This window comes from Lipotes vexillifer, unplaced genomic scaffold (assembly GCF_000442215.2).
Source record: "Lipotes vexillifer unplaced genomic scaffold, Lipotes_vexillifer_v1.1 scaffold639, whole genome shotgun sequence".
NCBI classification, from domain to species: Eukaryota; Metazoa; Chordata; class Mammalia; order Artiodactyla; family Lipotidae; genus Lipotes; species Lipotes vexillifer.
Genome location: NW_006786377.1, coordinates 2027132 through 2052205, shown reverse-complemented (window position 1 = coordinate 2052205; position 25074 = coordinate 2027132). Strand labels below are relative to the sequence as shown.

At 37.7% G+C, this 25074-nt stretch overlaps 1 pseudogene; it reads left to right on the top strand.

Annotated features, from left to right (window-relative positions):
* LOC103075923 (ubiquitin-conjugating enzyme E2 E1-like) overlaps positions 1-19306 on the top strand; it is a 101929-nt pseudogene extending 82623 nt beyond the window's left edge.
* Positions 19307-25074: the final 5768 nt, after the last annotated feature.

Sequence of the window (25074 nt, the reverse complement as noted above, 5' to 3'; positions counted from 1 at the left end):
CTTCTTAGTAACTGTTGCCTGCTGACATTCTCTCTTTCTACCTGAGGAGTAACAGGTAGATTTCAGAAAATCCCAGGTCACAGACTTCAGGTCATAATCATACAAGAGAATAAGGGTTTTCAATATATAGTATCATGTCATTTATATATAGTGACAATTTTACTTCTTCCCTTCCAACTTGGATACTTTTAATTTCTTTTTCTTGTCTGATTGCTGTGGCTAGGAATTACAATACTATGTGGAATAGAAGTGGTGAAGGAGGGCATCCTTGTCTTGTTCCAGATTTCAGTGGGAAGGCTTTCAGCTTTTCACTGTTGAGTATTATATTGGCTGTGGGTTGATCATAAATAGCTTTTATTATGTTGAGATATGTGCCCTCTATGCCCACTTTTTTTTTTTACATTGGGGTATAGTTGTTTTACAACGTTCTGTTAGTTTCTACTGTACAGCAAAGTGGAGTTCCCTGTGCTATACAGCAGGTTCTTATTAGTTATCTATTTTATACATATTAGTGTATATATGTTGATCCCAATCTCCAAATTCATCCCATCAGCCCCCCACCCCACTTTCCCCCCTTGGTGTCCATATGTTTGTTCTCTACATCTGTATCTCTATTTCTGCCCTGCAAACCGGTTCATCTGTACCATTTTTCTAGATTCCACATATATGTGCTAATATATGATATTTGTTTTTCCCTCTCTGACTTACTTCACTCTGTATGACAGTCTCTATGTCCATCCACATCTCTACAAATGACCCAACTTCATTCCTTTTTATGGCTGGGTAATATTCCATTGTATATATGTACCACATCTTCTTTACCCATTCATCTGTCAATGGGCATTTAGGTTACTTCCATGATATGGCTATTGTAAATAGTGCTGCAATGAACATTGGGGTCTTTTTGAATTATGGTTTTCTCTGGGTATATGCCCAGTAGTGGGATTGCGGGGTCATACGGTAGTTCTATTTCTAGTTTTTTAAGGGAACCTCCATACTGTTCTCCATAGTGGCTGGATCAGTTTACATTCCCACCAACAGTGCAAGAGCATGCCCTTTTCTCCACACCCTCTCCAGCATTTGTTGTTTGTAGATTTCTGATGATGCCCATTCTAACCGGTGTGAGGTGATAGCTCATTGTAGTTTTGATTTGCATTTCTCTAATAATTAGTGATGTTGAGCAGATTTTCATGTGCCTCTTGGCCATCTGTATGTCGTCTTTGGAGAAATGTCTATTTAGGTCTTCTGCCCATGTTTTGATTGGGTTGTTTGTTTTTTTGATATTGAGCCACATGAGCTGTTTATATATTTGGGAGATTAAGCCTTTGTCTGTTGATTTGTTTGCAAATATTTTCTCCCATTCTGAGGGTTGTCTTTTCTTCTTGTTTATAGTTTCCTTTGCTGTGCAAAAGCTTTTAAGTTTCATTAGGTCTCATTTGTTTATTTTTGTTTTTATTTCCATTACTCTAGGAGGTGGGTCAAAAAAGATCTTGCTCTGATTTATGTCAAAGAGTGTTCTGCCTATGTTTTCCTCTAAGAGTTTTATAGTGTCCAGTCTTACATTTAGGTTTTTAATCCATTTTGAGTTTATTTTTGTGTATGATGTTAGGGAGTGTTCTAATTTCATTCTTTTACTTGTAGCTGTCCAGTTTTCCCAGCACCAGTTATTGAAGAGACTGTCTTTTCTCCATTGTATATCCTTGCCTCCTTTGTCATAGATTAGTTGACCATAGGTTTGTGGGCTTATCTCTGGGCTTTCTATCCTGTTGCATTGATCTATATTTCTTTTTTTGTGCCAGTACCATATTGTCTTGATTACAGTACCTTTGTAGTATAGTCTGAAGTAAGGAAGTCTGATTCCTCCAGCTCCATTTTTTCCCCTCAAGACTGCTTTGGCTATTTGGGATCTTTTGTGCTTCCACACAAATTTTAAGATTTTTTTTTACATCTTTATTGGAGTATAATTGCTTTACAATGGTGTGTTATTTTCTGCTTTATAACAAAGTGAATCAGTTATACATACACATATGTTCCCATATCTCTTCCCTCTTGCGTCTCCCTTCCTCCCACCCTCCCTGTCCCACCCCTCTAGGTGGTCACAAAGCACTGAGTTGATCTCCCTGTGCTATGCGGCTGCTTCCCACTAGCTATCTATTTTATGTTTGGTAGTGTATATATGTCCATGCCACTCTCTCACTTTGTCACAGCTTACCCTTCCCCCTCCCCATATCCTCAAGTCCATTCTCTAGTAGGTCTGTGTCTTTATTCCTGTCTTACCCCTAGGTTCTTCATGACATTTTTTTTCTTAGATTCCATATATATGTGTTAGCATACGGTATTTCGTTTTCTCTTTCTGACTTACTTCACTCTATGACAGACTCTAAATCCACCCACCTCACTACAAATAACTCAATTTCGTTTCTTTTTATGGCTGAGTAATATTCCTTTGTATATATGTGCCACATCTTCTTTATCCATTCATCCGATGATGGACACTTAGGTTGTTTCCATCTCCTGGCTATTGTAAATAGAGCTGCAGTGAACATTTTGGTACATGACTATTTTTGAATTATGGTTTTCTCAGGGTATATGCCCAGTAGTGAGATTGCTGGGTCATATGGTAGTTCTGTTTTTAGTTTTTTAAGGCACCTCCATAGTGTTCTCCTTAGTGGATGTACCAATTCATATTCCCACCAGCAGTTCAAGAGTGTTCCCTTTTTTCCACACCCTCTCCAGCATTTATTCTTACTAGATTTTTTGATGATGGCAATTCTGACTGGTGTGAGATGATATCTCATTGTAGTTTTGATTTGCATTTTTCTAATGATTATTGATGTTGAGCATTCTTTCATGTGTTTGTTGGCAGTCTGTATATCTTCTTTGGAGAAATGTCTATTTAGGTCTTCTGCCCATTTTTGGATTGGGTTGTTTGTTTTTTTGTTATTGAGCTGCATGAGCTGCCTGTAAATTTTAGAGATTAATCCTTTGTCAGTTGATTCATTTGCAAATATTTTCTCCCATTCTGAGGGCTGTCTTTTGGTCTTGTTTATGGTTTCCTTTGCTGTGCAAAAGCTTTGAAGTTTCATTAGGTCCCATTTGTTTATTTTTGTTTTTATCTCCATTACTCTAGGAGATGGGTCAAGAAGGATCTTGCTGTGATTTATGTCATAGAGTGTTCTGCCTATGTTTTCCTCTAAGAGTTTGATAGTTTCTGGCCTTACATTTAGGTCTTTAATCCATTTTGAGCTTATTTTTGTGTATGGTGTTAGGGAGTGATCTAATCTCATACTTTTACATGTACCTGTCCAGTTTTCCCAGCACCACTTATTGAAGAGGCTGTCCTTTCTCTACTGTACATTCCTGCCTCCTTTAGCAAAGATAAGGTGACCACATGTGTGTGGGTTTATCTCTGGGTTTTCTATCCTGTTCCATTGATCTATATTTCTGTTTTTGTGCCAGTACCATACTGTCTTGATTACTGTAGCTTTGTAGTATAGTCTGAAGTCAGGGAGCTCCTCCAGCTCCATTTTTCGTTCTCAAGATTGCTTTGGCTATTCGGGGTCTTTTGTGTTTCCATACAAATTGTGAAATTTTTTGTTCTAATTCTGTGAAAAATGCCAGTGGTAGTTTGATAGGGATTGCATTGAATCTGTAGATTGCTTTGGGTAGTAGAGTCATTTTCACAATGTTGATTCTTCCAATCCACGAACATGGTATATCTCTCCATCTATTTGTATCATCTTTAATTTCTTTCATCAGTGTCTTATAATTTTCTGCATACAGGTCTTTTGTCTCCTTAGGTAGGTTTATTCCGAGATATTTTATTCTTTTTGTTGCAGTAGTAATGGGAGTGTTTTCTTGATTTCACTTTCAGATTTTTCTTCATTAGTGTATAGGATTAGTGCATTAATTTTGTATCCTGCTACTTTACCAAATTCATTGATTAGCTCTAGTAGTTTTCTGGTAGCATCTGTAGGATTCTCTATGTATAGTATCGTGTCATCTGCAAACAGTGACAGCTTTACTTCTTCTTTTCCTATTTGGATTCCTTTTATTTCCTTTTCTTCTCTGACTGCTGTGGCTAAAACTTCCAAAACTATGTTCAATAAGAGTGGTGAGAGTGAGCAACCTTGTCCTGTTCCTGATCTTAGTGGAAATGCTTTCAGTTTTTCACCATTGAGGATGATGTTGGCTGTGGGTTTGTCATATATGACCTTTAGTATGTTGAGGAAAGTTCCCTCTATGCCTACTTTCTGGAGGGTTTTTAACATAAATGGGTGTTGAATTTTATCGAAAGCTTTCTCTGCATCTATTGAGATGACCATATGGTTTTTCTCCTTCAATTTGTTAATGTGGTGTATCACATTGATTGATTTGCGTATATTGAAGAATCCTTGCATTCCTGGAATAAACCCCACTTGATCATGGTGTATGATCCTCTTAATGTGCTGTTGGATTCTGTTTGCTAGTATTTTGTTGAGGATTTTTGCATCTGTGTTCATCAGTGATATTGGCCTGTAGTTTTCTTTCTTTGTGACATCGTTGTCTGGTTTTGGTATCAGGGTGATGGTGGCCTTGTAGAATGAGTTTGGGGGTGTTCCTCCCTCTGCTATATTTTGGAAGAGTTTGAGAAGGATAGGTGTTAGTTCTCTAAATGTTTGATAGAATTCACCTGTGAAGCCATCTGGCCCTGGGCTTTTGTTTGTTGGAAGATTTTTAATCACAGTTTCAATTTCAGTGCTTATGATTGGTCTGTTCATATTTTCTATTTCTTCCTGATTCAGTCTTGGCAGGTTGTGCTTTTCTAAGAATTTGTCCATTTCTTCCAGGTTGTCCATTTTATTGGCATAGAGTTGCCTGTAGTAATCCCTCATGATCCTTTGTGTTTCTGCAGTGTCAGTTGTTACTTCTCCTCTTTCATTTCTAATTCTATTGATCTGAGTCTTCTCCCTTTTTTTCTTGATGAGTCTGGCTAATGGTTTATCAATTTTGTTTTTCTTCTCAAAGAACCAGCTTTTAGTTTTATTGATCTTTGCTATCGTTTCCTTTATTTCTTTTTCATTTACTTCTGATCTGATCTTTATGATTTCTTTCCTCCTGCTAACTTTGTGGTTTTTTGTTCTTCTTTCACTAATTGCTTTAGGTGCAAGTTTAGGTTGTTTATTCGAGATGTTTCCTGTTTCTTAAGGTAGGATTGTATTGCTATAAACTTCCCTCTTAGAACTGCTTTTACTGCATCCCATAGGTTTTGTGTCATCGTGTCTCCATTGTCACTTGTCTCTAGGTATTTTTTGATTTCCCCTTTGATTTCTTCAGTGATCACTTTGTTATTAAATAGTGTATTGTTTAGCCTCCATGTGTTTGTATTTTTTACAGATCTTTTCCTGTAATTGATATCTAGTCCCATATTGCTGTAGTCAGAAAAGATACCTGATACAATTTCAATTTTCCTTAATTTACCAAGGCTTGATTGGTGACCCAAGATATGATCTATCCTGGAGAATGTTCCATGAGCACTTGAGAAAAATGTGTATTCTGTTGTTTTTTGATGGAATGTCCTATAAATATCAATTAAGTCCATCTTGTTTAATGTATCATTTAAAGCATGTGTTTCCTTATTTATTTTCATTTTGGATGCTCTGTCCATTGGTGAAAGTGGGGAGTTAAAGTCCCCTGCTATTATTGTGTCACTGTTGATTTCCACTTTTATGGCTGTTAGCATTTGCCTTATGTATTGAGGTGCTCCTATGTTGGGTGCATAAATATTTAAAATTCTTATATCTTCTTCTTGGATTGATCCCTTGATCATTATGTAGTGTCCTTCTTTGTCTCTTCTAATAGTCTTTATTTTAAAGTCTATTTTGTCTAATATGAGAATTGCTACTCCAGCTTTCTTTCAGTTTCCATTTGCATGGAATATCTTTTTCCTTCCCCTCACTTTCAGTCTGTATGTGTCTCTAGGTCTGAAGTGGGTCTCTTGTAGACAGCATATATATGGGTCTTGTTTTTGTATACATTCAGGCAGTCTGTGTGTTTTGGTGGGAGCATTTAATCCATTTACCTTTAAGGTAATTATCGATATGTATGTTCCTATTCCCATTTTCTTAATTATTTTGGGTTTGTCATTGTAGGTCTTTTCCTTGTCTTGTGTTTCTTGCTTAGAGAAGATCCTTTAGCATTTGTTATAAAGCTGGTTTGGTGGTGCTGAACTCTCTCAGCTTTTGCTTGTCTGTAAATTTTAATTTCTCCATCAAATATGAATGAGATCCTTGCTGGGTAGAGTAATCTTGGTTGCAGATTTTTCTCCTTCATGACTTTAAATATGTCCTGCCAGTCCCTTCTGTCTTGCTGAGTTTCTGCTGAAAGATCAGCTGTTAACCTTATGGGGATTCCCTTGTGTGTTATTTGTTGTTTTTCCCTTGCTGCTTTTAATATGTTTTCTTTGTATTTAACTTTTTACAGTTTGATTAATATGTATCTTGGCGTGTTTCTCCTTGGATTTATACTGTATGGGACTCTCTGTGCTTCTTGGACTTGATTAACTATTTCCTTTCCCATATTAGGGAAGTTTTCAACTATAATCTCTTCAAATATTTTCTCAGTCCCTTTCTTTTTCTCTTCTTCTTCTGGATCCCCTATAATTTGAATGTTGGTGCGTTTAATGTTGTCCCAGAGGTCTCTGAGACTGTCCTCACTTCTTTTCATTCTTTTTTCTTTATTCTGCTCTGCAGTAGTTATTTCCACTATTTTATCTTCCAGGTCACTTATCTGTTCTTCTGCCTCAGTTATTCTGCTATTGATCCCTTTTAGAGTATTTTTAATTTCATTTATTGTGTAGTTCATCGTTGCTTCTTTCCTCTTTAGTTCTTCTAGGTCCTTGTTAAATGTTTCTTGCATTTTGTCTATTCTATTTCTGAGATTTGGGATCATCTTTACTATCATTATTCTGAATTCTTTTTCTGGAAGGTTGCCTCTCTCCACTTCATTTAGTTGTTTTTCTGGGGTTCTGTCTTGTTCATTCATCTGGGATATAGTCCTTTGCCTTTTCATTTTGTCTATCTTTCTGTGATTGTGGGTTCTTTTCCACAGGCTGCAGGATTGTAGTTCTTCTTGCTTCTGCTGTCTGCCCTCTGGTGGATCTGGTGTATAGTTCTAGCTATTACTTTTTTTATTATATAAATTTCAGGTGTACAGCATTATAATTTGACATCTGTATACACGACAAATTGTCACCACCACAAGTCTAGTTACTCTCCATTACCATACAGCTGACTCTGTTCACCCATTCACCCACCCCACAGCTTTCTTCCCCTTTGGTAATCAGTAATCTGTTCTCTGTGTCTACGAGTTTGTTTTTGTTTAATTTAATTTAATTTTTTTAAATTCCACATGTGAGTGAAATCATGCATTGTTTGTCTTTCTCTGTTGACTTATTTCACTTAGCATAATACCTTCAGGATCCCTCTGTGTTGTCAGAAATGGCAAGATTTCACTTTTTATGGCAGAGTAGTATGTATGTATGTATGTATGTAGGTAGGTAGGTAGGTAGGTATGTATCTATCTATCTCACATCTTCTTTATCCATTCATCCATTGATGGACACATGTTGTTTCCATATCTGGCCTATTGTATAGATCATGCTGCAGTGAGCATCAGGTGAATATATCTTTTCAAATTAGTGTTTTTTTTGTTCTTTGGATAAATACTCAGAGTGAAATAGATGGATTATATGGTAGTTCTATTCTTAATTTTTGAGGAATCTCCACACTGTTTTCCACAGTTGCTGCACCAATTTGCAGTCCCGCTAACAGTGTACAAGTGTTCCCTTTTCTCTACATCCTCTCCAAAACTTGTTATTTCTAGTCTTTTCAATAATAGCTATTCTAACAGGTGTGACGTGATATCTCATTGTGGTTTTGATTTGCCTTTCCATGATGATTAGTGATGTTGAGCATCTTTTCATGTGCCTATTGGTCTTGTTTGGAAAAATATCTATTCAGATCCTTGACCCATTTTTTTTTTTTTTTCGGGACGCGGGCCTCTCACTGTTGTGGCCTCTCCTGTTGCGGAGCACAGGCTCCGAGGTGCAGGCTCAGCAGCCATGGCTCACGGGCCCAGCCGCTCCATGGCATGTGGGATCTTCCCGGACCGGGGCACGAACCCGTGTGCCCTGCATCGACAGGCGGACTCTCAACCACTGCGCCACCAGGGAAGCCCTCGACCCATTTTTAAATCAGGGTTTTTGTTGTTGTTCTTGTTCTTGTTGAGTTGTATAAGTTCTTTATATATTTTGGATATTAATTCCTTATCAGATATATGATTTGCAAATATTTTCTCCCATTCAATATGTTGCTTTTTCATTTTGATGATGGCATCCTTCATTGTGCAGAAGCTTTTTAGTTTGAGGTAGCCTCATTTCTTTATTTTTGCTTTTGTTTCCCTCACCTGTGGAGCCAGATCCATAAAATATCACTAAGACTGATACCAATGAAGTTATTGCCTATGTTTTATTTTAGGAATTTTATGGTTTGGGGTCTTACATTCAAGTCATTGATCTCTTTTGAGTTAACTTTTGTGTATGGTGTATGATAGTGGTCTAGTGTCATTTTTTGCATGTGACTGTCCAGTTTTCCTAACACGTTTAATTGAAGAGACTATTCTTTCTCTATTGTATGTTCTTTGCTCCTTTGTTGTAAATAAATTATCCATATATGTGTGGACTTATTTCTGTGCTCTCTGTTCTGTTCCATTGATCTGTGTGTCTGTTTTGTGCCAATACCATACTGTTTTGATTACTATAGCTTTGTAGTATAGTTTAAAATCAGGATGTATGATACCAGCTTTGTTCTTCTTTCTAGAGATTGTTTTGTCTATATGAAATCATTTGTGGTTCCATATAGATTTTAGAATTATTCATTCTAGTTCTGTGAAATATACCTTTTAAATTTTGATAGGAATTACATTGAATTTGTAGATTGATTTGCATAGTATAGGTATTTTAACAATATGAATTCTTCCAATCCATGAATATGAAATTTCTTTCCATTTATTTGTGTCTTCTTCATTTCTTTTATCAGTGTCCTCTCGTTTCAGTGCACAAGTCTTTTACCTCCTTGGTTAAATTTATTCCTAGGTATTTTATTCTTTTCAATGCAATTGTAAATGGGATTGTTTTCTTAATTTCTCTTTCTGATAGTTCATTGTTAGTGTATAGAAATACCATGGATTTCTTTATATTGACTTTGTATCCTGTGACATTACTGAATTCATTTATTAGTTCTAACAATATTTTATGGTGCCTTTAGGGTTTTCTGTATATAGCATCATGTCATCTGCAAATAGTGGACCCCAGACCAATTAAATCATGGTCTCTGTGGTGGTAATCAAATCTTAATAGTTTTTAAAGTTCCCAAGTTTCTTCTAATGAACAGTCGTTATTGACAACCACTTCTAAGGTATCATCCAGGTCAAAAATGACTATGATTCTAACTGCAATGAATAAGAAACAAATTTCTCATAAAGACTCTATTGTCTACTCTTCCATGCATGGGTTTATTCCTCCAGAAATAGTCATATCTTTACTAAGGTGTATACTTATCTTCGGAGCATCTGTTGGGACACATGTTGTGCAGCTTGTACCAAAACAGCATGGTGTGTGCTGAAATATTGCTTTGGATTTTATAGATTATCTTATAAATTAGTTTTGCTGATATGTTATTTGATTTTTGGTGAGTAGTGTGGATGTCTTTCTTTGCAATCCAGGGGGCTGCTATCACTTTTTTCTTAAACACGTGAATTCTACCAATTGATTTTTAAAATTAAAAAAAATTGTATAACCATTCAAAGGTTTTTTAATTTTTTAAAATATTTATTTATTTATTTATTTATTTATTGGCTGTGTTGGGTCTTAGATGTGGCACGTGGGATCATTTGTTGTGGTGTGCAGGCTCTTTGTTGCATTGCGTGGGCTTCTCTCTAGTTGTGGCGTGCAGGCTCCAGAGCATGTGGGATCTGTGGTTGCAGCATGCGGGCTCAGTAGTTGTGGCATGTGGGTTTAGTCGCCCCGTGGCATGTGGTTCCCTGACCAGGGATCAAACCCATGTCTCCTGCATTGGAAGGTGGATTCTTAACCACTGGACCACCAGGGAAGTCCCTGTAACCATTTTTTAAATTGAAGTATAGTTAATTTAAATGTGTTAGTTTCAGGTGTACAACAAACTGATTCAATTATACATATATATGTATACATTATATATGTATGTATATTCTTTTTCAGATTCTTTTCTGTTATAGGTTATTACAAGATATTGAACATATCTTGTATATATTGAACATATCCCGTGCTATATAGTAGGTTCTTGTTGTCTATGTATTTTACATATGGTAGTGTGTATATGTTAATCCCAGACTCCTAATTTATCTCCCCCGCCCCCTTTCCCCTGTGGTAAGTTTGTTTTCTATGTCTGTGAGTCTATTTCTGTTTTGTAATTAAGTTCATTTGTATCAGTTTTTTTAGACTCCACATATAAGTGATACCATATAATATTTGTCTTTCTCTGCCTGAGTTACTTCATTTTATATGATAATCTCTAGGTCCATCCATGTTGCTACAAATGGGCTATCATTTTTAATGGGTGGTAAATCTCCTTAAAATCCCAGCTCTCCCATTTACCAGTTCTATGACCTTGGACTCATTTCCTCACTTCTCTGTGCCACAGGTTTCTCTGTAATAGGGACAATTATAAAACTTATTTCATAGGGTTTTGAGAATCATACTGGTAAAGTTATTTTACATAATTAGCACTCAAAAATGACCACGAATAATCGAGTATCTGAAAACATATTTTAAAATGTATTTGAATATATTTCAAAATGTTATTATATAAAAGGTATGTAAATTTTATTTTACTATATTAAAATGGATAAGTTTAAAATACATAACAAATATATATGTTAATATGTTAAAATGTTCAACATGTGTTTAGATTTTTCTGTGTATTTCTAAAAGCAGTTTATTTCCTTAAGTGTTACATAATACTTATAAAACATATTTATATAACTTCCAAATAATAACCTGTGTAGCTCCTGGAAAAGTAGGGCTGTGTCTGATATTCTTCTGCATCTCCCTTAGTTTCCAGCACTCTGAGAACCACTCAGAGTCACTGTTCCATATGCAGAAATCTTTAGGTACATGTCTTCCGTTATTTCTACACATTTTCTCCACCTTGCTACATTCTTCAGTGGCGTAAACATATTCCCTCTCCTCCCACAATGGAAAGAAATATGCATATTGAGCAATTCCAACACCCAAGAGCAAAAATTACTAGTCAGTGTTGAAAACAAAAACAAGTTTCATTTTTGTGTGTGTGGTTGTTGTTCCTGTTGCTTTTTGGTGTGTGTGTGCTTTTGTGTGTGTGTGTGTTTCTTTTCTTCCAATAAGTTTGTCCTCTGTTTCATTTCTTCCATCAATTTCCAGCATTCTATCTCCAGACTATATATTTCAAGGACCCTACACCCAGCAATTTCCCACTGTCCTTCATTCATTCTCAAGGGCAGTGGGGATGGTGCCATTCAGGGGCTAGTGACAGGGTAGTGTTATCTACTGTGTTGGAGGAGCTAAGAACTGATTAAGATTCTCCAAGGCAGAGAAAGACATGGGCATCCAGTCTTGAAAACAGTTTGTTGTTGGTTGTTACGGCAGAAGAGAGGTGAATTAGCTTGAAGAAGGCCAAAGAAATTACCCAAAGCTTCCACATATAAGCGATCATATCATATTTGTCTTTCTCTGTCTGACAAATGAACTTATCTACAAAACAGAATTAGAGTTACAGATCTAGAAAACAAACTCATGGTTACCAGGGGGTAAGCGGGGGGAGGGATGAATTGGAAGATTGGATGGCCACATACACACTATATTATTAAATAGATAACTAATAAGGACCTACTGTATAGCACAGGGAACTCTACTCCATACTCTTTAAGGGCCTATATAGGAAAAGAATCTAAAAAAGAGTGGATATATGTATAGGTATAACTGATTCACTTTGCTGGGCACCTGAACTAACACAACCTTGTAGATCAATTACACTCCAATAAAAATTAAAAGAAAAATAAAAACATGAAATTACCCGAAGCTCAGGTGCCTTTCTAAGACACACCAACCTTCATTCACTCACAAATTCGGCTTCCAGGTGATGAGAAAACAAAAATGGATGTCATCTCCGGTTTTGACTTCAAGGAACTCACAGCCGATGGGGGCCTTGGGGGATGGACAGAGGATTAAAATACAGTGTTAACAACTGACCTCAGCCTGGGGGAATGAGTAAAGAATTTGGAAGGGAAATGATGCCTGAAAGATTAACATAAATCAGGCCAGTTAAGGGAGCGGTAAGGAGAAAGGTGGCTGTGTTTACCGGTAAAGGAAAGAGGCTAGAAACTGCAGGAAACACAGGCAGTGGGGTGTTGCTGGAGCATAAACTATGACGCTCGCCTCTCTCTTGCTTTGCTGTCAACAGGTCAGATTGGCAAGTAGGGTGACCAACAGTCCTGGTCTCTGGCAAGGTGAGACTTTCAAGTAGGGTGACCATCCGTCCTGGTCTGCGGCAAGGTGAGACTTCGAAGGTTAAAATGGGACAGTCTCAGCACATCAGGAACATCGAGCTCCCTATCTTTGTGTGGGTATCTGCCAGCTGAATCATCTGCCTGTTTTTTCTTTTGTTTGTTTGGTTTTGTTTTCTAAGTAACAGAAGAATATGTTAAAGATGGGTTATGGAGGAGAAAGAAAGGGGAGGTATGATTTTTGTGGCTTGGAAGAAGACACCCTCCATGAGGGATATGGTTATGCTATGAAGGACTGCTTTCCAGCTAAGGACAAAGGCAGGGACCACGGAGAAGAGTCTGTGCCCTGCACTTGGGAGAGTGAAGGGCAGTGGGAGATTGCTGGGGTGGAGTCCTTGAAATGCATAGTCTGGAGGTAGAATGCTGGAAACTGATGGAACAGAGGACAAACTTATTGGAATTTCTTTAAAAATGTGTGGTTTCTGTCATCAGTTCATTCGCCATGGTGTAGATGGTTATCAATAGTTACAATTACATTCATCAAGATCTAAAATTTCTACCATTTTTAGATATTTATCAGTCACAATGAGGGTCATTGAAAGTGATGTTAGATAATTTCCTCTAAAAGTTGTGTTCTATTAATCCATACAAATATCAGTGTCTACTGCATGCTTTTTATTAATCTTGGGGCCAGATAGCAATTAAACACTCAGAACCTAAGAACATTTTACAATATAGCACTTCATGTAATTCTGTAAGACACTGAACACATTTACCTCTTTTCTTTTGGGCCTTTAAATCAGAACAGTGCTGTGCAATAGAAGTATAATGCGAGTCATATGTGTCACTTAAAATTTTCTAGTCATCAAAGTAAAAAGAGGCCAGTGAAATTAACCTTGACACATTTTATCCAACATATCCAAAATATCATAATTTCAAAATGTTATCAATATAAAAATTATTAATGAGGTATATTACATTCCTTGGCTTTGGACTAAATCTTCAAAATTTTGTGTGTATTTTTCACTTACAGCACATCTTTCATCAGGCATATTTTATCTATATGTAGATATCATAAAACTTACAGTTGAAAAAGTAAATTCATATACCCAACTTGTCACAAACATACTTAAAAGTTTTCCAATGACTGAATTGAGTGTCAGTTTTAAATTTGAAGTCAATTGAGTTAATTAAAATGAAATGAAATTAAAAAAAAAAAACCTTCATTCCTCAGTCACATTAGCCACATTTCAAGGGCTTATTAGCCACATATGGTTAGTGGCTGAAGATTAGAAAACAGAGAAGTAGAATATATTTAGTAAATGAATTTGGAAGCGGGCACATTTTATTACTGTCCTCTGTCATGCTATTTTTTTGTTTTTTTCTCTTTGGCTGTTTACAACTATAAAAGCCAAAAGACTCCATCTTTTTTTTGTAGGCATTAGTTCCATATACGTCCTGTAGATGGCAGCACTTTCTTCCTGAAACTGTAAGAGGGAGGAGTTGCTAGGACTTGTCACTCAGATTCTGGCGTTTTTCATAGAGTCAATTCTTTGGAAAATTTTTTGGTGGCATAGGTTAGAATCTTTTCAGTTCTACTGTCATTCTGTATAGATGGCTGCTGATTATGGAAACAGTCTCAGCCTCTAGAAAATTGCACATTCCTCAATTTGGGGTAAAAGAAAAGCAGCTCTAAGGTGAGAGAAGGAAGAGATGCAATTAAAGGACTCCTATCAAAACGCTTTCATTTGCTCAAATCCATATTTTGGAAATGGCGATTCCAAGTGCTGCTTAATAAAACTTTTCTAAGCAGTTGAGAGGTAGATTTTGTTTTAAAGACTGTGGCAATGTTAATCTGTTTTTTTCATTTTCCAGGCAACTTTGTAAGTGAATGTTTTAGAATGCATACAGTTTCATATTTCTTTTCTATGTAAGACATCCACATCCATTATTAAAATAACTGAACAGGGCTTCCCTGGTGGTGCAGTGGTTGAGAGTCCGCCTGCTGATACAGGGGACACGGGTTCATGCCCCAGTCCGGGAAGATCCCACATGCTGCGGAGCAGCTGGACCCGTGAGCCATGGCTGCCGAGCCTGTGCATCCAGAGCCTGTGCTCCACAACGGGAGAGGCCACAACAGTGAGAGGCCCGCGTACCGCAAAAAAACAAAAAACAAAAAACAAAAAAACCCTGAACAAATAACATGTAGCTAAAGTTATATATATGTGTTTAAAGTTCATGGATTAACATTTTAGCATCCCTCTCTTCCCCTTCATTTTGTGTTTGTGATAAAAGAACATGAGATAAGAGGAGTACCAGCATTGGAGGGATTCAAGTTGAGTTTCTACGGACTGATGTACATTTTTTTTAAAACATCTTTATTGGAGTATAATTGCTTTACAATGGTGTGTTAGTTTCTGCTTTATAACAAAGTGAATCAGCTCTATGTATACATATATCCCCATATCTCCTCCCTCCTGCATCTCCCTATCCCACCCCTCTAGGTGGTCACAAAGCACCGAGCTTATCTCCCTGTGCTATGAGGCTGCATCCCACTAGCTATCTATTTTACATTCGGTAGTGTATATATGTCCATGCCACTCTCTCACTTCGTCCCAGCTTGCCCTTCCCCCTCCCCGTGTCCTTAAGTCCATTCTCTACGTCTGCGTCCTTATTCCTATCTTGCCATTTTTTAGAACCATTTTTTTTTAGATCCCATATATATATGTGTTAGCATACGGTATTTGTTTTTCTCCTTCTGACTTACTTCACTCTGTATGACAGTCTTTAGGTCCATCCACCTCACTACAAATAACTCAATTTCATTTCTTTTTATGGCTGAATAATTTTCCATGTATATATGTGCCACATCTTCTTTGTCCATTCATCTGTCGATGGACATTTAGCTTTGTTCCATGTCCTGGCTATTGTAAATAGAGCTGCAATGAACATTGTGGTACATGACTCTTTTTGAATTATGGTTTTCTCAGGGTATATGCCCAGTAGTGGGTTTGCTGGGTCATATGGTAGTTCTATTTTTAGTTATTTAAGGAAACTCCATACTTTTCTCCATAGTGGCTGTATCAATTTACATTCCCACCAACAGTGCAAGAGGGTTGCTTTTTCTCCACACCCTCTCCAGCATTTATTGTTTGTAGATTTTTAAATGATGGTCATTCTGACCGGGGTGAGGTGATACCTCATTGTAGGTTCGATTTGCATTTCTCTAATAATTAGTGATGTTGAGCATCCTTTCATGTGTTTGTTGGCAACCTGTATATCTTCTTTGGAGAAATGTCTATTTAGGTCTTCTGCTCATTTTTGGTTTGGGTTGTTTGTGTTTTTGATATGGAGCTGCATGGGCTGCTTGTATATTTTGGAGATTAATCCTTTGTCAGTTGCTTCATTTGCAAATATTTTCTCCCATTCTGATGGTTGTCTTTTGGTCTTGTTTATGGTTTCCTTTGCTATGCAAAAGGTTTTAAGTTTCATTAGGTCCCATTTGTTTATTTTTGTTTTTATTTCCATTTCCCTAGGAGGTGGGTCCAAAAGGATCTTGCTGTGATTTATGTCATAGAGTGTTCTGCCTATGTTTTCCTCTAAGAGTTTTATAGTGTCTGGCCTTATATTTAGGTCTTTAATCCATTTTGAGTTTATTTTTGTGTATGGTGTTAGGGAGTGCTCTAATTTCATTCTTTTACATGTAGCTGTCCAGTTTTCTCAGCACCACTTATTGAAGAGGTTGTCTTTTCTCCCATTGTATATTCTTGCCTTCTTTATCAAAGATAAGGTGACCATATGTGCGTGGGTTTATCGCTGGGTTTTCTATCCTGTTCCATTGATCTATATTTCTGTTTTTGTGCCAGTACCCCAATGTGCATTTTTGTATAGCTCATGAGGACCCCCTGGTACAAAACCCCATCAAATTGTGGTGTGTTTTCTTGATACTCTTTGAGTGTCATTTTAAAATCACAGCCTCTCTTTTCTGTAATTATCACTCAGTCTGTCTCCCAAATAGAATCTCAAGGTGCTGGCTGAATTCTAATCATGATTTTGCTTATTTTAGTTTTATAGGTAGAATATTCATAGTGTAACTAGTATAATAAGTCTAATACCAATGCTTTTGACTCAGAATGTTTACAGTTTCCTTAATGCACTCTTTACCTCTTAAATTCTGGGATAGTCTGTGAAATGGTAGAGGAGAAGGTTTGAGGAGAGAAACAGACAATTTTATTTAGGACAGGTACACGTCAGAAGCTGGACAAGATTCTTTTGCATGTGTTTGCTTTTATTACCTCTTCTAATCTGAATAGCAATTTTTTTATAGCTAAAGAAACTAGACTTGGAGAATTACTATACCTGTCATTTAGCAAATTTCTAGGTATATTTCAGAAAACCTACCCCAAATGTTTTCATTTCTTATCTTTTTAGCAGAGACCACATATAAGGACTTTCTATATGAAGACATCTGAGGAATTAAAACATGGTGTCATTTCTATAATTTCTTGCCCCATATATTTCTGGTTGTCTTTCTACTATTGCATTTCTTCTATTCTGTCTGCTTCCTTAACAGTTCTTTTATGTTTGTTTGTTTTGTTTTCTTTTTCAAAATGTAATATTTACCCAAAGTTCAGCACTTGGGCTTCTTTTTCTTTCTCCTTCAATTATCACGTCCGATCCCATGGCTTCAACTGTCTTCCCATGTATGTTAATTTCCAAATTTGTGACTTCATTCTTTCTGTTAGTCTGAACAGGATAATTGCTGAACAAATAACATCATAAATCTCAGTGGCTTATTTCTCTCTCACACACAAATTCTAGTGCAAATACTCCCCACCTGCTTTCCTGATGGCTCCCCACCAAGTGGTGACTCAGGGATCAGCTCCATCCAACTTACCCTATTTTATGTCTTGGAGCCCTTTAGCAGTCTGGTGATGCCTATGGGCCTCCTCTAAGAATAGTGTTTGTAAATGTGGAAGAGGAAAAAAAAGAGCTAGTAACCAAAATTCAAAGTTAATTACAAAATAGTGCCAGGTAAATATATTTCAAGATATCTGCATCAAGTGTAACGTGATATGAAATATCTGTGATTTCTATGGGAGACAAAGGCACATTTTGCTAACACTGTTGTAACCACTGACTACATTCATAAATACAGGGAATGCTAAGGTCCAGTTAAAATTCATGAAAATACATTTCCCCCATCCAAGCTCACAGGACTCCCTTAATGGCTTAGATTTCAGGTTCTAGTGGCTCCACAATTACCAAAGACTTCTTGGAGTCCTTTACTAGATCTTATGCATGCAATCGACTGACAAAGACCTTGTAGGATAATATGAGACATTTGGGGGCCAAACCAGGAAGGGACATACACCACCTGCGGTCAGAGTTTATGGGCTAGAACAAGTTGTACTGTCCCTCCGAGGAAGAGGGCTAGGAACTTATTTCAGCTGTGTGTGCAGGAAGGAGGTAGGATGTGGAGAGCATGGAGCAAGAATTGTTTCAAGCAAGAATTATCAATGGATGCTAAAACTAAGAAGGAAAAATATGACGAGAAGCAGAATATTCTTTATAGCTTTGTAGTACTGCCACACAGATACTTTTTAATTGGAAAGGGAAATTTTTAACTTTATGGAGAGGAAGAGATCTAGCCAGACAGCACCTTATCCAAGTGATCAAAGGTGATGTCATCAGTAATGAGGCAAACTGGCACAGGTGATGCACAAAGGAGGAACAACATTTCTGTGATTCCTGCCCAAAATGCATAACCTGAACTTAGTCAAAGGAAAAATCAGAAAAACCCAGGGCGGTCCCCAGACCACTTGAGAGAAAATTCACAGCCCTCGCCCCCTGGGCCCAGCATCCCGGTCCGGAGGGGGCCGGGCTTCCCGGGGTCCCCCGAGCGCGGCTCGCGCTCCTCTCCCGGGAGGTGTCCAGGGGGTGGGGAGCCCGCGTGGGTGGGACGGGCCTGGTGTGGGAGGGGCGGGGGGGGGAGGAGCGAGGTGTGCCCCCGTGTGTGGCTGGGGGAAACCACTGCCTGTTTAGTAGTTGCTGTTGCTGCACTTGCACTTGTCTCCCAGCCAGAGAGAGGCTCGAGTGGCCAGGCTCAGCCGCAGCAAAGCAGCCAGACGCGAAGAGAGGGGCTGTTTGCCGGGTGGGGGTGGGGGGTCGCTCTGCGGATGAAAATTCGAGGGCCAGAACCAGCTCCTCCCCATTTTCGTCCTCCAACCAGCAAACCGAGAAACAAACACCCCCAAGAAGAAGGAGTGTAAAGTCAGCATGAGCAAAACTCCAAACCCCTGCCCACGAGCGCCAAGAGGGTTCAGAAGCATCCGGCGGACATCACTTGAGACCCTCCACCCAACTGCGGTGCTGGTCCCAAAGGCGATAACAGCTAGGAATGGAGATCAACCATCCTACGGCCTCCAGGGTCCGTGTATGAGGGTGGTGTATTCTTCCTTGATATCACTTTTACCCCAGAATATCCCTTCAAGCCTCCAAAGGTTGCATTTCGGACAAGAATCTATCACTTGTAGTATTAAGTCAAGGAGTTATTTGCTTGGACATATTGAAAGATAACTGGAGTCCAGCACTAACCATATCTAAAGTCCTTCTTTCTATCTGCTCACTTCTTACAGACTGTAATCCTGCCGACCCCTTGGTGGGAAGTATTGCCACTCAGTATATGACCAACAGAGCAGAACATGACAGAATGGCCAGACAGTGGACCAAGGGGTACGCTACATAAAATGGATTTTCACAATTCTTTACATTATTTGTCTGTCACAGAGAGAGCTGCTTATGATTTTGATGGGGTAGGGAAGGGTGGGAGTTGATAAAGAGTAGGGTATTTCTATAACAGATATTATTCAGTCTTATTTCCTAAGATTTTGTTGTAACTTAAGGTATCTTGCTACAATAGACAGAATTGGCAATAGCAACGTTTAAAACTGTCATTAGTTCTGCAATATTAGCTGAAATGCAATACAGAGAAGAATAGACATTTGGGTTCAGTCGCTTGTAGTCTGTAACTTGAAACAGCTTAATTTGTACAGGTTACACACATGGCCATTTATGTCAAGTCCTTGCAAGACTATACAGTTTTTTGTTTAAAAAAATTGGAATTTGTTTTCCCTTCAAAGGGAAATGTTCCAAAGGGAACATTGATATTTAACAGCTTTTAGAGACTGTTATCTCATATATATAAAATGGACACATGGCTATATGACACCGTATAGGAAATGAGTAGTTATGTATTTTATTTTATATGCCAATCTGCTTTCTTATGAAAAGATAGAGGTTTGCATCAGAACTCGTGAAAACCTGTAGTAAAATACCTTAAGCTGTTAACTGTAAGGCACGGGATAGGAGTTGTTCAGTGGATTGGTTCTATGTTGAGGACTACTGAAGTCTGCATTTGTTACTGTGCTAATAAACAATATTAAAACAAAACAAAACAAAAAAAGAAAAACCCAGATTGAGAGATAGTCTACAAGGTAGCTGGCTGGAACTCTTCAAAATTGTCAAGATCATGAACTGTTCCAGATTAAAAGAGGCTAAAGACACATGACAACTAATGCAAGGGTGATTTTGCATTGGATATTGAATCAGAAAGTGGGCATTTGTAAAACAATTGGTAAAATCTGAATAAGGTCTATAGGTTAGACAACAGTATTGTATCTGTATGAACTTACTGATTTTGATTAGACTACTGTGGTTAAGTAAAATAAAATAACCTGTTTTGAGGACGTACATCCTGATGTTGGCAACTTAGTCTCAAATGTCTCAGGAAAAAAAAAAAAGGTAGATAGATAAGTAGATAGATAGAATGATAGTAAGAATGATAGAATGAAAAAGTAAGTGTGATAAATTGTTAACATTTGGGGAATCTAGGTAAAACGTGGGAATATTATGTACTATTTTCGCAAAATTTCATTTAAAATCTGAAATTATTTCAAAATAAAAATATTGTTAAGCCTCTTTTTTTTAATAGATCTTTATTGGAGTATAATTGCTTCACGATACTGTGTTAGTTTCTGTTGCACAACAAAGAGAATCAGCCATATGCATACACATGTCCCCACATCCCCTCCCTCTTGAGCCTCCCTCCCACCCTCCCTATCCCACCCCTCTAGGTCATAACAAAGCACCAAGCTGATCTCCCTGTGCTATGCTGCTGCTTCCCACCAGTCAACTATTTTACATTCGGTAGTGTATACATGTCAGTGCTGCTCTCACTGCACCCCAGCTTCACCGTCCCACACCATGTCCTCAAGTCCATTTTCTATGTCTACCTCTTTATTCCTGCCCTACAACTAGGTTCATCAGTACCATTTTTTTTTTAAGATCCCATATATATGCATTAGCGTATGGTATTTGTTTTCTCTTTCTGACTTACTTCACCCTGTATGACAGACTCTATGTCCATCCGCCTCATTACAAATAACTCAATTTCATTTCTTTTTATGGCTGGGTAATATTCCATTGTATATATGTGCCACATCTTTTTTGTTGTTGTTGTTGCTTTTTGTGGTACGCGGGCTTCTCACTGTTGTGGCCTCTCCCGTTGTGGAGCACAGGCTCCGGACGCACAAGCTCAGCGGCCATGGCTCACAGGCCTAGCCTCTCCGTGGCATGTGGGATCTTCCCAGACCGGGGCACAAACCCATGTCCCCTGCATCGGCAGGCAGACTCTCAACCACTGTGCCACCAGGGAAGCCCACCACATCTTCTTTATCCATTCATCTGTCGATGGACATTTTGGTTGGTTCCATGTCCTGGCTATTGTAAATAGTGCTGCAGTGAACATTGTGGTACATGTATCTTTTTGAATTATGGTTTTCTCGGGGTATGTGCCCAGTAGTGGGATTGCTGGGTCATATGGTATTCTATTTTTAGTTTTCTAAGCAACCTCCATACTGTTTTCCACAGTGGTTGTATCAATTTACATTCCCACCAACAGTGCAGGAGGGTTCCCTTTTCACCACACCCTTTCCAGCATTTATTGTTTCTAGAGTTTTGGATAATGCCCATTCTGACCAGTGTGAGGTGTTACCTCATTGTAGTTTTGATTTGCATTTCTCTAATATTTAGTGATGTTGAGCATCTTTTCATGTGTATCTTGGCCATCTGTATGCCTTCCTTGGTGAAATATCTATTTAGGTCTTCCACCCATTTTTTAACTGGATTGTTTGTTTTTCTGATATTGAGATCCATGAGCTGTTTGTATATTTTGGAGATTAATCTTTTGTCCATTGTTTCATTTGCAAATATTTTCTCCCATTTTGAGAGTTGTCTTTTTGTCTTATTTATAGTTTCCTTTGCTGTGCAAAAGCTTTTAAGTCCCATTTGTTTACTTTTGTTTTTATTTCTGTTTCTCTAGGAGGTGGGTCAAAAAAAATCTTGCTGTGGTTTATGTCATAGAGTGTTTTTCCTATGTTTTCCTCTAAGAGTTTTATAGTGTCTGGTCTTACATTTAGGTCTTTAATCCATTCTGAGTTTATTTTTGTGTATGGTGTTAGGGAGTGTTCTAATTTTATTCTTTTACATGTGGCTGTCCAGTTTTCCCAACAACACTTATTGAAGAGAATGTATTTTCTCCATTGTATGTTCTTGTCTCCTTTGTCATAAATTAGGTGCCCATATGTACATGGGTTTATCTCTGGACATTCTATACTGTACCATTGATCTATATTTCTGTTTTTGTGCCAGTACCATACTGTCTTGATTACTGTAGCTTTGTGGTATAGTTTGAAGTTGGGGAGCCTGATTCCTCCAACTCCGTTTTTCTTTCTCAAGATTGCTTTGGCTATTCAGGGTCTTTTGTGTTTCCATACAAGTTGTAAAATGTTTTGTTCTAATTCTGTGAAGAATGCCATTGGTAGTTTGATAGGGATTGTCTTGAATCTGTAGATTGCTTTGGGTAGTATAGTCATTTTCACAATATTGATTTTTCCAATCCAAGAACATGGTATATTTCTCCATCTTTTTATGTCATCTTCGGTTTCTTTCGTCAGTGTTTTACAGTTTTCTGAGTACAAGTCTTTGGCTTCCTTAGGCAGGTTTATTCCTAGGTATTTTATTCCTTTTGTTGCAATGGTAAATGGGAGTGTTTTCTTCATTTCTCTTTCTGATTTTTCGTTGTTGGCGTATAGGGATGCCAGAGATTTCTGTGCATTAATCTTGTGTCCTGCAACCTTACCAAATTCATTGATTACTTCTAGTAGTTTTCTGGTGGCATCTTTAGGATTTTCTATGTATACTGTCATGTCATTGACAAACAGTGACAGTTTTACTTCTTCTTTTCCAATTTGTATTCCTTTTATTTCTGTGGCTAGGACTTCCAAATAGGACACTCTTGAATAAGAGTGGCAGGAGTGGATATCCTTGTCTTGTTCCTGATCTTAGTGGATATGCTTTCAGTTTTTCACCATTGAGAATGATGCTTGTTGTGGGTTTGTCATATATAGCCTTTATTATGTTGAGGTATGTTCACTCTATGCCTATTTTCTGGAGAGTTTTTAATCATAAATGTGTTGAATTTTGTCAAAAGCTTTTTCTGCTTCTATTGAGATAATCATATGGTTATTATTCCTTAATTTGTTAATGTGGTGTATCACATTGATTGATGTGCATATATTGAAGCATCTTGCATTCCTGGGATAAATCCCACTTGATCATGGTGTATGATCCTTTTAAATGTGTTGTTGGATTCTGTTTGCTAGTATTTTGTTGAGGACTTTTGCATCTATATTCATCAGGGATATTGGTCTGTAATTTTCTTTTTTTGTGATATCTTTTTCTGGTTTTGGTATCAGGGTGATGGTGGCTTCATAGCATGAATTTGGGAGTGTTTCTCTCTCTGCAAATTTTTGGAAGAGTTTGAGAAAGATTGGTGTTAGTTCTTCTCTACATGTTTGACAGAATTCACCTGTGAAGCCATCTGGTCCTGGACTTTTGTTTGCTGGAAGATTTTTAATCACAGTTTAAATTTCATTACTTGTGATACATCTGTTTATATTTTCTAATTCTTCCTGGTTCAGTTTTGGGAAATTGTACCTTTCCAAGAATTTGTCCATTTCTTCATGGGTGTCCATTTTATTGGCATATAGTTGTTTGTAGTAGTCTCTCATAATCCTTTGTATTTCTGCAGTGTCAGTTGTGATTTCTCCTTTTTCATTTCTAATTTTTTTGATTTGCGTCCTCTCCCTTTTTTTCTTGATGAGTCTGGCTAAGGGTTTAGCAATTTTCTTTATGTTTTCACCGAACAAGCTTTTAGTTTTATTGATTTTTGCTATTGTTTTCTTCATTTCTATTTCATTTATTTCTGCTCTGATCTTTATGATTTCTTTCCTTCTACTGACTTTGGATTTTCTTTGTTCTTCTTTCTGTAGTTGTTTTAAATGTAGGGTTAGATTGTTTGAGATTTTTCTTGTTTCTTGTGGTGAGACTGTATTGATATAAACTTCCCTCTTAGAACTGCTTTTGCTGCATCCCATAGGTTTTGGGTCGTTGTGTTTTCATTGTCATTTGTTTCTATGTATATTTTTATTTCTTTGATTTCTTCAGTGATCTCACTGTTGTGGCCTCTCCTGTTCTGGAGCACGGGCTCCGGACACACAGGCTTGGTGGCCATGGCTCACGGGCCCAGCTGCTCCGCGGCATGTGGGATCTTCCCGGACCAGGGCACGAACCCGTATCCCCTGCATCGGCAGGTGGACTCTCAACCACTGTGCCAACAGGGAAGCCCCCTATGTATTTTTTAATTTCTTCTTTGATTTCTTCAGTGATCTCTTGGTTATTTAGTAGTATGCTGTTTAGCCTCCATGTATTTCTGGTTTTTACAGTTTGTCTTTTTCCTGTAATTGATTTCCAATCTCATAGGATTGTGGTCTGAAAAGATGCTTGATACAATTTAAATTTTCTTAAATTTTTTGAGGCTTGATTTGTGACCCAAGATGTGATCTACCCTGGAGAATGCTTCGTGTGCACTTCAGAAGAAAGTGTATTCTGCCACTTTTGGGTGGAGTGTTCTATAAATATCAATTAGATCTATCTGGTCTATTGTGTCATTTAAAGCCTGTGTTTCCTTATTTATTTTCTGTTCGGATGATCTGTCCATTGGTGAAATTGGGGTGTTAAAGTCCCCTACTATTATTGTGTTACTGTCGATTTCTCCTTTCATGGTTGTTAGTATTTGCCTTGTGGGTTGAGGATCTCCTATCTTGGGTGCATAAATATTTACAATTGTTATATCTTCTTCTTGGATTGATCCCTTGATCATTATGTAGTGTCCTTCCTTGTCTCTTATAACATTCTTTATTTTAAAGTCTATTTTATCTGATATGAGTATTGCTACTCCAGCTTTCTTTTGATTTCCATTTGCATGGAATATGTTTTTCCATCCCTTCACTTTCAGTCTGTATGTGTCCCTAGGTCTGAAGTGGGTCTCTTGTAAGCAGCATGTATATGGGTCTTGTTTTTGTATCCATTCAGTCAGTCTGTGTCTTTTGGTTG